Source organism: Schistocerca serialis, chromosome 8 (genome assembly GCF_023864345.2).
Source record: "Schistocerca serialis cubense isolate TAMUIC-IGC-003099 chromosome 8, iqSchSeri2.2, whole genome shotgun sequence".
NCBI classification, from domain to species: Eukaryota; Metazoa; Arthropoda; class Insecta; order Orthoptera; family Acrididae; genus Schistocerca; species Schistocerca serialis.
Window position 1 is genome coordinate 624,244,336 of NC_064645.1, and position 12,291 is coordinate 624,256,626.

The window sequence follows — 12,291 nt, forward strand, 5'->3', positions numbered from 1 at the left end:
CCACTGTCATTACCTCCCTTTCCTGTTCCAGTTGCATATGGTTCGCGGGAAGAACAACTGCCGGAAAGCCTCCGTGCACGCTCGAATCCTCTAATTTTACATTCGTGATCTCCTCGGGAGGTATAAGAAGGGGGAAGCAATATATTCGATACCTCATCCAGAAACGCACCCTCTCGAAACCTGGACAGCAAGCTACACCACGATGCGGAGCGCCTCTCTTGCAGAGTCTGCCACTTGAGTTTGCTAAACATCTCGTAACGCTGTCACGCTTACCAAATAACCCTGTGACGAAACACACCGCTCTTCTTTGGATCTTCTTTATCTCCTCCGTCAACCCGACCTGGTACGGATCCCACACTGATGAGCAATTCTCAAGTATAGGTTGAACGAGTGTTTTGTAAGCCACCTCCTTTGTTGATGGACTACATTTTCTAAGCACTCTCCCAATGAATCTCAACCTGGTAACCGCCTTACCAACAATTACTTTTATATGATCATTCCACTTCACTTCAAATCGTTCCGCACGCATACTCCCAGATATTTTACGGAAGTAACTGCTACCACTGTTTGTTCCGCTATCATATAATCATACAATAAAGGATCCTTCTTTCTATGTATTCGCAATACGTTACATTTGTCTATGGTAAGGTCAGTTGCCACTCCCTGCACCAAGTGCCTATCCGCTGCAGATCTTCCTGCATTTCACTACAATTTTCTAATGCTGCAACTTCTCTGTATACTACAGCATCATCCGCGAAAAGCCACATGGAACTTCCAACAGTATCTACTAGGTCATTTATATATATTGTGAAAAGCAATGGTCCCATAACACTCCCCTGCGGCACGCCAGAGGATCCTTTAATGTCTGTAGACGTCTCTCCATTGAGAACAACATCCTGTGTTCTGTTTGCTAAAAACTCTTCAATCCAGCCACACAGCTGGTCTGATATTCCGTAGGCTCTTACTTTGTTTATCAGGCGACAGTGCGGAACTGTATCAAACGCCTTCTGGAAGTCAAGGAAAATAGCATCTACCTGGGAGCCTGTATCTAATATTTTCTGGGTCTCACGAACAAATAAAATGAGTTGGGTCTCACACGATCACTGTTTCCGGAATCCATGTTGATTGCTACAGAGTAGATTCTGGGTTTCCAGAAACAACATGATACGTGAGCAAAAAGCATGTTCTAAAATTCTACAACACATCGACGTCAGAGATATAGGTCTATAGTTTTGCACATCTGCTCGACGACCCTTCTTGAAGACTGGGACTACCTGTGCTCCTTTCCAATCATATGGAACCTTCCGTTCTTCTAGAGACATGCGGTACATGGCTGTTAGAAGGGGGGCAAGTTCTTTCGCGTACTCTGTGTAGAATCGAATTGGTATCCCGTCAGGTCCAGTGGACTTTCCTCTGTTGAGTGATTCCAGTTGCTTTTCTATTCCTTGGACACTTATTTTGATGTCAGCCATTTTTTTGTTTGTGCGAGGATTTAGAGAAGGAACTGCAGTGCGGTCTTCCTCTGTGAAACAACTTTGGAAAAAGGTGTTTAGTATTTCAGCTTTACGCATGTCATCCTCTGTTTCAATGCCATCATCATCCCGGAGTGTCTGGATATGCTGTTTCGAGCCACTTACTGATTTAACGTAAGACCAGAACTTCCTACGATTTTTGGTCAAGTCGGTACATAGAATTTTACTTTCGAATTCACTGAACGCTTCACGCATAGCCCTCCTTACACTAACTTTGACATCGTTTAGCTTCTGTTTGTCTGAGAGGTTTTGGCTGCGTTTAAACTTGCAGTGAAGCTCTCTTTGCTTTCGCAGTAGTTTCTTAATTTTGTTGTTGAACCACGGTGGGTTTTTCCCATCTCTCACAGTTTTACTCGGCACGTACCTGTCTAAAACGCATTTTACGATTGCCTTGAACTTTTTCCATAAACATTCAACATTGTCAGTGTCGGAACAGAAATTTTCGTTTTGATCTGTTAGGTAGTCTGAAATCTGCCTTCTACACTCCTGGAAATGGAAAAAAGAACACATTGACACCGGTGTGTCAGACCCACCATACTTGCTCCAGACACTGCGAGAGGGCTGTACAAGCAATGATCACATGCACGGCACAGCGGACACACCAGGAACCGCGGTGTTGGCCGTCGAATGGCGCTAGCTGCGCAGCATTTGTGCACCGCTGCTGTCAGTGTCAGCCAGTTTGCCGTGGCATACGGAGCTCCATCGCAGTCTTTAACACTGGTACCATGCCGCGACAGCGTGGATGTGAACCGTATGTGCAGTTGACGGACTTTGAGCGAGGGCGTATAGTGGGCATGCGGGAGGCCGGGTGGACGTACCGCCGAATTGCTCAACACGTGGGGCGTGAGGTCTCCACAGTACATCGATGTTGTCGCCAGTGGTCGGCGGAAGGTGCACGTGCCCGTCGACCTGGGACCGGACCGCAGCGACGCACGGATGCACGCCAAGACCGTAGGATCCTACGCAGTGCCGTAGGGGACCCCACCGCCACTTCCCAGCAAATTAGGGACACTGTTGCTCCTGGGGTATCGGCGAGGACCATTCGCAACCGTCTCCAAGAAGCTGGGCTACGGTCCCGCACACCGTTAGGCCGTCTTCCGCTCACGCCCCAACATCGTGCACCCCGCCTCCAGTGGTGTCGCGACAGGCGTGAATGGAGGGACGAATGGAGACGTGTCATCTTCAGCGATGAGAGTCGCTTCTGCCTTGGTGCCAATGATGGTCGTATGCGTGTTTGGCGCCGTGCAGGTGAGCGCCACAATCAGGACTGCATACGACTGAGGCACACAGGGCCAACACCCGGCATCATGGTGTGGGGAGCGATCTCCTACACTGGCCGTACACCACTGGTGATCGTCGAGGGGACACTGAATAGTGCACGGTACATCCAAACCATCATCGAACCCATCGTTCTACCATTCCTAGACCGGCAAGGGAACTTGCTGTTCCAACAGGACAATGCACGTCCGCATGTATCCCGTGCCACCCAACGTACTCTTAGAAGGTGTAAGTCAACTACCCTGGCCAGCAAGGTCTCCGGATCTGTCCCCCATTGAGCATGTTTGGGACTGGATGAAGCGTCGTCTCACGCGGTCTGCACGTCCAGCACGAACGCTGGTCCAACTGAGGCGCCAGGTGGAAATGGCATGGCAAGCCGTTCCACAGGACTACATCCAGCATCTCTACGATCGTCTCCATGGGAGAATAGCAGCCTGCATTGCTGCGAAAGGTGGATATACACTGTACTAGTGCCAACATTGTGCATGCTCTGTTGCCTGTGTCTATGTGCCTGTGGTTCTGTCAGTGTGATCATGTGATGTATCTGATCCCAGGAATGTGTCAATAAAGTTTCCCCTTCCTGGGACAATGAATTCACGGTGTTCTTATTTCAATTTCCAGGAGTGTATTACTCTTGCTAAACAGATAAACCTTCCTCCCTTTTTTTATATTCCTATTTACTTCCATATTCAGGGACGCTGCAATGGCTTTATGATCACTGATTCCCTGTTCTGCGCTTACAGAGTCGAAAAGTTCAGGTCTGTTTGTTATCAGTAGGTCCAAGATGTTATCTCCACGAGTCGGTTCTCTGTCTAACTGCTCGAGGTAATTTTCGGATATTGCACTCAGTATAATGTCACTCGATGCTCTGTCCCTATCACCCATCCTAAACATCTGAGTGTCCCAGTCTATATCTGGTAAATTGAAATCTCCACCTAAGACTATAACATGCTGAGAAAATTTATGTGAAATGTATTCCAGATTTTCTCTCAGTTGTTCTGCCACTAATGCTGCTGAGTCGGGAGATCAGTAAAAGGAGCCAATTATTAACCTAGCTCAGTTGTTAAGTGTAACCTCCACCCATAATAATTCACAGTAACTATCTACTTCTATTGTCCGCTAACATGCACTGTTACTGAAAACATCTTTTTCTCTTTAGGTGCTATTCATTGTTGTCTTGCATGTCTCCCAAATGGCCAACTGCGGCAACTGACAGCTGAAAATCCACTAAATACCTTCATGTGAAGTTTCCTCATTTGCAGAAACTGCATTATCTGTGTCACTCAGAACAGAAGGTCACAACTGCGGTGTAAAAAAGCTCTCACAGAGTGACATCCAGCATCCTGGAGTGAAAAATTCCAACTTGTTCCAGCCTTATTCACAAGTATGTTTCGCAAACCTGTTACTGTAAATCACAGCGGGGTCACTCTTCAGCCACCTACATTATGGTCTCCAGGGCAGAAACGTCACTTGCCTCAGCAGTGATACACACACAGTTTCAATCTCTCATGGCCTATTGCCAATAATAGGCTTGGTACCTTTGGTGAATTCTTCCAGACACAGGGCAATTACTGCACTGTCCACGACAAGGAGACTTCACATATTACATGTTGGCTTTGCTGAGCATTCACTGTTTGACTATCTTTGTATTGCTCCTCTTTCAGGCAAGTTTAACTGTTGCAAATTAACATTAAGCAAGTGGATAACAGCTCCTTTATTTGTTCCATTTTTGTAATTGGGTTATCTTTCATGGTGATGTGGTTTAAAAAGATGGTGGAAAGTAAATAAGTTTTTGTTCCATTAGTTAGTATCTCTCCTTTACTGATGTATGCTGTTTTTCCCCAACAAATATTAATGGGTGTAATGTGACTGTTTATTCTACATCAACAATGGCTTTGGATCCAGGAAAGCTAATAAAAAATGAAAACTGCATTAGTGTCAATTAGCCAATCTAAAACTCAAACATATGACAAAGACTAAACATTTTCCAATATCATCACAGAGCATTTTTGGGCAATGCATTTGGGCAATCTGTAAAACATACAGAGATGACGGAAAACAAGACACACCATTGAGAAACTAAATGGAGTGAATCAAGCTTCCTGGTCATACCAAGTAAAAACAACTAATATAGTCTGATGTGAAGGCTAAACTGAGCCTTGCGAGACAGTACCTGGTGAACATGCATCAGTTGCTGATAAAAAAGGCATACATATCAAATTTCAAGGTACGACATTTCCAAAAATTACACTTCCCGAATGCGATGAGCAGCAAAAGAAAATAAATTTGGTAAATCCGAAAACAATATGGGAAGATCTTCTAAAATTATGTAGCCCACAGGAGAGCTTATTTCATACTGTGCAACTGAGAAAGCAATTAATATTCGCTGAAACTGAGGAACTGTCAATCTATGGAAAATTATACACTACTGACCAGAATGAAAAATGCTCCTACCATAGCACAAAAAAGGCAAATATGTCGTGGACAGAGTATTTCATTCATTTCAAGCAAGTATCAATTCGTGACGTCATCGTCCAGACATGAGTTGACAGTAATCTGAATCCGTTTTAGCAGACTAATAATTCCTTTCACAGGATAAAACTTTGTTGGTTATGAAATACAAGTTCTTGAAATTTATTTAGAATAGGAAATGTTTAATTAGTAATTGCATCCCATAATTTATCTGTTTAATAAAAAGATATTTTGATTTTTGTATGCATGTAAAAAGTGTGATTTATGTGCGGCTTTTACTCTTAGACGAGTTACCACTTAGAGTGTTAAAAGTGTGCATGTACACTGCGGTGAATATCATTTTGTGATTTTGAGCCAAACAGAGACAAATCCAGTTTCATTTACACTTTACGTGAGATAGACACATCACGTTATTACAAAAAGTAGTTTAGCCCATCAGGGAAAATTGAAACCTGCGCACTTGATTTGAAACACATTACACGCTAGCGTGTGATTGAGCTTTCCATTAAACCACATATAATAATTGTAAAGATGCTTGGAAGTAATGCACATAGTTTGAGATTACTTTTTGAGACAAACACTGATTTTTGATAAAAACGAACCAAAAATTTATTCAAAATATCGAAGTTCTGTTTTAATTAGGACACACATCACCTTGTTGATCATGTTGCTTTTCAACACTTTAATCCAAATCAATTCATTCATTAGAACGATTTGCGATATGTCCCATTACACATACAAACTGTTACACGGAATTTGCTGATCGAATGAGAGTATAAGAGTGTTCTTTTCCAGAAATGCCAATAAACCAGTGGTTTCGAAAGTTAAATTACCAACTGTTGTGTAACTTCATTGCTACTATATTTCACTGACAAACACTATTCTTATTGATAAATGAACATTAATTGCAAGTAGATTTTGAATACTTAAGAACACTGCCAAGCAGCAGTTCACATCACAACCAGTGATAAATGCCAATATAACTGAATGGGCATTACTTCATTAAAACAGAGCAATCGGCCTCCAATTCTAGGATAAACTGTACCACGTGGAATTATTAAAATCTTGTTGAAGTGTAATGAGGTTTATCTGAACACTTCTATCATACATAATTATTTCACATTAACTGGACAAATTATTAGTTGGAAATGAATTCATCCACAACTGACTGTCCCACACCACTACTAAACTCTTATCATGACTCTTCACAAGAGATCTCAAGAAGCCAGGATCAAGAAACATGAAAAGAAGAGACATTGGTATAGTACCATACAACGTGGTGCATGCCATCCTGTCATCAACATTGCATTTCCCTTTGTCCCCACCCAGGGATATTTTCTATTATGGATGCAACCCCACTCTCAGATACTTCCTATTGTAATTTATCCTGCCCTCTAGATGCACATAAATTTGTGTCTATTTGTTTTTACACCCATCACCATTCAAGTAACAGGGTGGATCTAAGAGAGCTCAAGTAGAGTTAACTCATTAAAATGCACAAACATGTCGAAAAGTTTTGATTTAAACGTCTTTTAAACTCCCTGAAAAGCTACTTCCTTTCTTTTACATGCCAGACTCTGCCCAAGACACATTCATCTTTATTTGTGCCATGATAGGATAATTTTTCATTCTTCTTCCCTAGTTTTACTCTACCATAATTCTGGCAACAGACTGCCATACTCTGGCAACCGCTGCAAATTTCTGTTGACTCACGCGACAACTGTTCCGATATACTTTTTTTTTTTTTCATTGTCTTACAAACCACATTGCTTATATCATGGCAATGGATAACGTTTTCACCAAACAACAGGACACCCATTAATTACATATATTTGTCTATCTTCTTACAAAATTTGAATCGATTCACACTAGTCTGAAACATAGAAGAGATGTGCATAAAAAACTCACAAAAATGAGTGTTTTGCATGGAAAATTTGAACAAAACTAAATTTTTGAAATAGTTTTCAATTTTATCGTAAAAATGCACTTTTATTTATCTGACAAATTTAAATCATTTCCATGTATTCAGTTCAGGTAAGAATGAATTTTATGTGCTACATTTAGCTCAACTTTAAACCATCATATCTCGACAATGGGTACAGATTATTGAATAAAGGAAAAAATTCCTTTTGACTTCATCAATTTATCTACTTTCATGTGAAATTTTTAACTGATTCATATAAGCATAAAGTACACAAATGTCATGCTTCAAAGCCTCCCAGAAAACAAGTTTTATGCACATAAAACAAAAATGCACCAAGGCTTTTTCAAACTGTTTGAACTTATCTTAGACCATGGTCCGACACACCTAAGTGTGACATAAAATCGGAATGAGGGTGACTGTTTTTGCAGATAAAATCTGAATGGTGCACATACCAATGATGTCAGGCATTAAGTTCAGCTCAATTAAAATCTTTTGCAAAAGGAATTAACTGATTTGCACAATTTGCCTGGGTGCCAGCTCTGGTTCATCGTTCATACCTTGTTTAATACACTATAATATAACTATAGTAAGACAGGTGTTCAAATGGTTATACAAATAGCCACTGATGTGCTTTCATGTTGTAACAATAAACAAAACTGTAGTACATCCAGTGAACATTGGTTATGAAATTAAAGATGGAAATCTAGCAGTGACTATATGGACTTCGAAATGAATGGGATACAGTAGAAGTGCTGTTAGTGTGAGTGCTCCCTGTGGTACAGTTCCACTGAAAAGTGGCCACTGGATTGTGAATTCCAGGGCAACTCAATCATCACATGCTTCCAAATGAAAATTATTTTTCAGCTGTGGTTAAAATATTTTAGCTGAAAACATAACTTTAGCTGATGGCAGAAAAACAAAAGCCACGGGGAAATGCACAGTGAAAGATAATTAGCAATGAATGTTTGACAAAAGAATTTGCAACCAAAAGTAGAATACTTGTGCCCGAGATCAAATACGAAAACTTTTGTGTGAAGCAGAACACTGAAAATGATAGAATGGCTATTTTTGAAAAAGCATGTTTCAAGATCTATGATGAAATTGAAAGACTGCTCATTAAAACTCAACACCAAGCGTGATTATTCAATTAGGGGACAAAAGTCATGGGACAGCATTATGCACACATATAGATAGTGGTAGTATCGTATACACAAGGTGTAAAAGTGAACTGCATTTGTACTAAGGTGTGTCAAGTCAACATGATTATGGCCACTCGAAGGAAATTAGCAGACTCTGAATGCAGAATGGTAGTTGGAGCTAGACACATAGGACATTGCATTTCGGGAACCATTACGGAATTCAGTGAGATCCACAGAGTCCAGAGTGTGCGGGGAATACCGAATTTCAGGCATTACCTCTCACCACAGACAACACAGTGGCCAAGAGCCTTCACTTAATGACCGAGAGCAGCAGTGTTTGCGAAGAGTTGTCAGTACTAACACACAAGCAACACTGCATGAAATAACCACAGAACTCAACGTGGAACCTCTGACAAACGTAGCCATCAGGACAGTGCAGCAAAATTTGGTGTTAATGGGCTATGGCAGCAGATGACCCACTTAAGTGTCTCTACTAACAGACCACATCGCCTGCAGCACCTGTCCTGGGCTCATTACCCTAGTGGTTGGACCCTAGAAAACTCAAAAACCATGGTCTGGGCAGATGAGTCCCCATTTCAGTTGGTAAGAGCTGGTGGTAGGGTTAAGAGTGTGGTGCAGACCCAACAAAACCATGGACCCAAAATGTCAACAAGGCAATGTGCAAGTTTGTGGTGGCTCCATAATGGTGTGGGCTGTGTTTACTCAGAATGGACTAATTCCTGACTGGAGATAGTTATGTTCTGCTACTTGGAGACCATTTGCAACCATTCACAATCTTCATGCTCCCAAACAACGATGGAATTTTTATGGATGACAATTTTTCACAACTGATTTGAAGAACATTCTGGACAGTTTGAGCGAATGATTTGCCCATCCATGTCATCCAGCAGGAAACCCAATGAACATATATGGGACACAATCGAGATGTCAGTTCATGCACAAAATCCTGTACTGGCAACACTTTCACAATCATGGTTAGATATAGGGGAGCATGGCTTAATATTTCTGCAGGAGCTTCCAACAACTTGCTGAGTCCACGCCATGTCGAGTTGCTGCATTATGCCAGCAAAAGGAGGTCCAACACGATATTAGGAGGTATTTTCCACAGTTTGCTAACACTACATTGAATAAGATATGGGTTGCCAGTACGAATGTAAGAAACACATATGGACAGAATATATGTAATTTCTGCACACTGTTCTACACTGAGGGGAAATTGATTCTTAATCATCCCTCAGTTGTAATGTTCTCCTGGAGCAGATGATGTACACTGATGAGGGGGAGGGGTGGGTGGGTGGGTGGGTGGGGTGGGGGGGGGGGGGGGAAGAGAGAGAGAGAGAGAGAGAGAAAGGGGGGGGGGGGGGGGGAATGCGCGCGCTTAGCACCTCTACTTTCTTCAGACAACCAAAAAACTAAAATTTTCATTTTCACTCTAAACGTGACCTGGCTGGAAAGAAAGCCAACGTGCAATTGGCATGTCTACTGGGTGGCCTCATCCAAGATGTAAAGACGATCCTGCCTGCGACTATCGAGTGTGCAGGGTGCAGTTGACTGCAAGTTATGGCTCATGTCAGCACCAACAACATCTGTCACATGGGTTCTAAGTCCATCCTCACTTCATATAGATGGCTGGCGGACACAGTGAATGCTGCTGTCCTCGTGCATGGGGTGCAAGCAGAGCTCACAATCTACAGTACTGTTTCCAGAGCTGATCAATGTCCTTTTGTTTGCAGCAGAGGGGAGAGCCCAAACCAAAGGCTTTGTCAACTCTGTGACAGTCTTGGGTGCAGAATTTTTAGACCTGCATTATAGTGTTTTAGACTTGCATTATAGTGAGGGGATTTGTAGGACTCCCCTTGATAGGTCAGAGGTACACTACACACTTTAAGCAGCTACTCGGGCAGCAAAGTACTTGTGAAGAGTTTTTTAGGCTAGTCGGTAGTCTGAGCAAGGGAAGTCAGACTGCCTTGGCAAAGTATTCATATCAAACTTCCCAAACTTACTGCCTTCCAGGAAAGTTCTTGCACTCAAATTATGCTAGGGACCGAGAGCTGTCTCAAACGTGATGTGGAAAGCCCTGAGCTATTCAGCAAATCATGGAATGTATGTCACAAAGAAATATTAGGGGCCTTAGGAGGGAGAGTGTTGACTGCAGTTGACAAAAATGTTGTCTCTATTGAGGTTGAAGTTGAGTGTGACAGTCAAGTTATGTGGTCACGTGCAACAGGTGTAGGCAAAACCAAGTTAATTGTTGGATGTTTTTCCAGGCAACCTGATTCCACTGCAACAGTTCTAGAGACGTTCAAAGAAAATCTACTATCAGCAGCACAAAAATACCCAGGTCATGCAATACTTAGACAGTGAATTTGCATCACTTAGTTCCAGAATGATCTATGTAGAGGAATTATGTGCCCAGTGAGTGGATGAAAGACAACACCCACCTTGGTTTACTATTAAAATTCAGAAAATGCTGAGGAAGCAGAGGCTGTTGTACTTTTAGTTCAAAAGAAAATGCACAAATGACGACAAGCAAAGGTTAGTAGAGATTTGTCTGTGAAAAGATCTATCTGTGAAGCTTAGAACTACCACTGTCACACATTATCAAAACATCTGGCAGTGAACCAGAGGAAACTCTGGTCCTATTTACAATCGCTAAATGTGACTAAGGCATTCAAAAAATCATTCAGGCAGGAAAATTGTACAAACATGCCGTCATTTGACCATCGGACAGTCACCTGTATGGACAACACAGCAATAAGCAAACCTAGTGTAGAGAAACAACTGGAAGACCTGAAAGCAAACAAGTCACCAGGTCCGGAAGGAATTCGAACTTGGTTTTACAAGGACTACTCAACAGCACTGGCCCCTTATCCAACATGCATTAATTGCAAATCCCTCCCCAGCTAAAATTCTGAAGCGACTGGAAAATAGTGTAGGTGACTCCTGTATATAAGAACTGTAAAATAACAGACCCACAAAATTACAAACCAATGTCACTAACTTCTGCTTGCTGCAAAATCCTTGAACATATTCTCAGTTCGAATATAATAAACTTTCCTGAGACCAAGAAGTTTATGTCCACCAATCAGCATGGTTTTAGAAAGCATTGCTCATGTGACACCCAGCTGGCCCGTTTCTCACAATGCACTGCAAACTATGGATGAAGACTCCAAACTTCTAGATTTCCAGAAAGCATTTGACATGGTGCCCCACTGCAGGCTGTTAATGAAAGTATGAGCACAAAGAATAGGTTCACATATATGAGTGGCTCGAAGACTTTTTAAGCAGCAGAACTCAGTATGTTGTCCTCGACTATGAGAGTTCATCAGAAACAAAATTATCGTCAGGGGTACCCCAGGGAAGTGTGATAGGACTGCTGTTATTCCCTATACACATAAATGATTTGTTGGGCAGGGTGGGCAGCAATTCACGGTTGTTTTCTGATGATGATGTGGTGAACACTATGGTGTCAAAGTTGAGTGACTGTAAGGGGATACAAGATGGCTTGCCAAAATTCTTTGTTGATGTGGGATTTTTTTTTTTTTTTTTGTTATGGTTTTAGGGCGCAAAACTGCTACGGTCATTAGCGCCCGGTCTGTGACTTAGGAAAAGGTAAAAAAACGAAACTGGAAACCAGCAGTAATGGGGACAAAACTCAAAAAAATCGGAGAAACTAAAAACAGAAGGAAAGCTTAAAAAACCACTATAGAAGGGGGTTGGTTGTCCCCAAAAAGAGCTTCAAATGACTGACATCATCTTACGAGAACACAGTCGGCTGAGCGCATGTTATCTGCTAAAATGGAAGATATATCGGGCGACTCTACCATCTGGTGAGCAAGATGTATGAGACAGGCGAAATACCCACAGACTTCAAGAAGAATATAGATGTCACACTTAGCAGTAATCACTGATGCCTGTGCAGAGA

General features: G+C 42.1%; 1 protein-coding gene across 1 annotated transcript in view; it reads right to left on the reverse strand.

Annotated features, from left to right (window-relative positions):
• The window catches only part of LOC126416344 (centromere/kinetochore protein zw10 homolog), a 186,028-nt gene that overhangs the window by 130,111 nt on the left and 43,626 nt on the right, over nt 1-12,291 (reverse strand). The window lies entirely within an intron of this gene.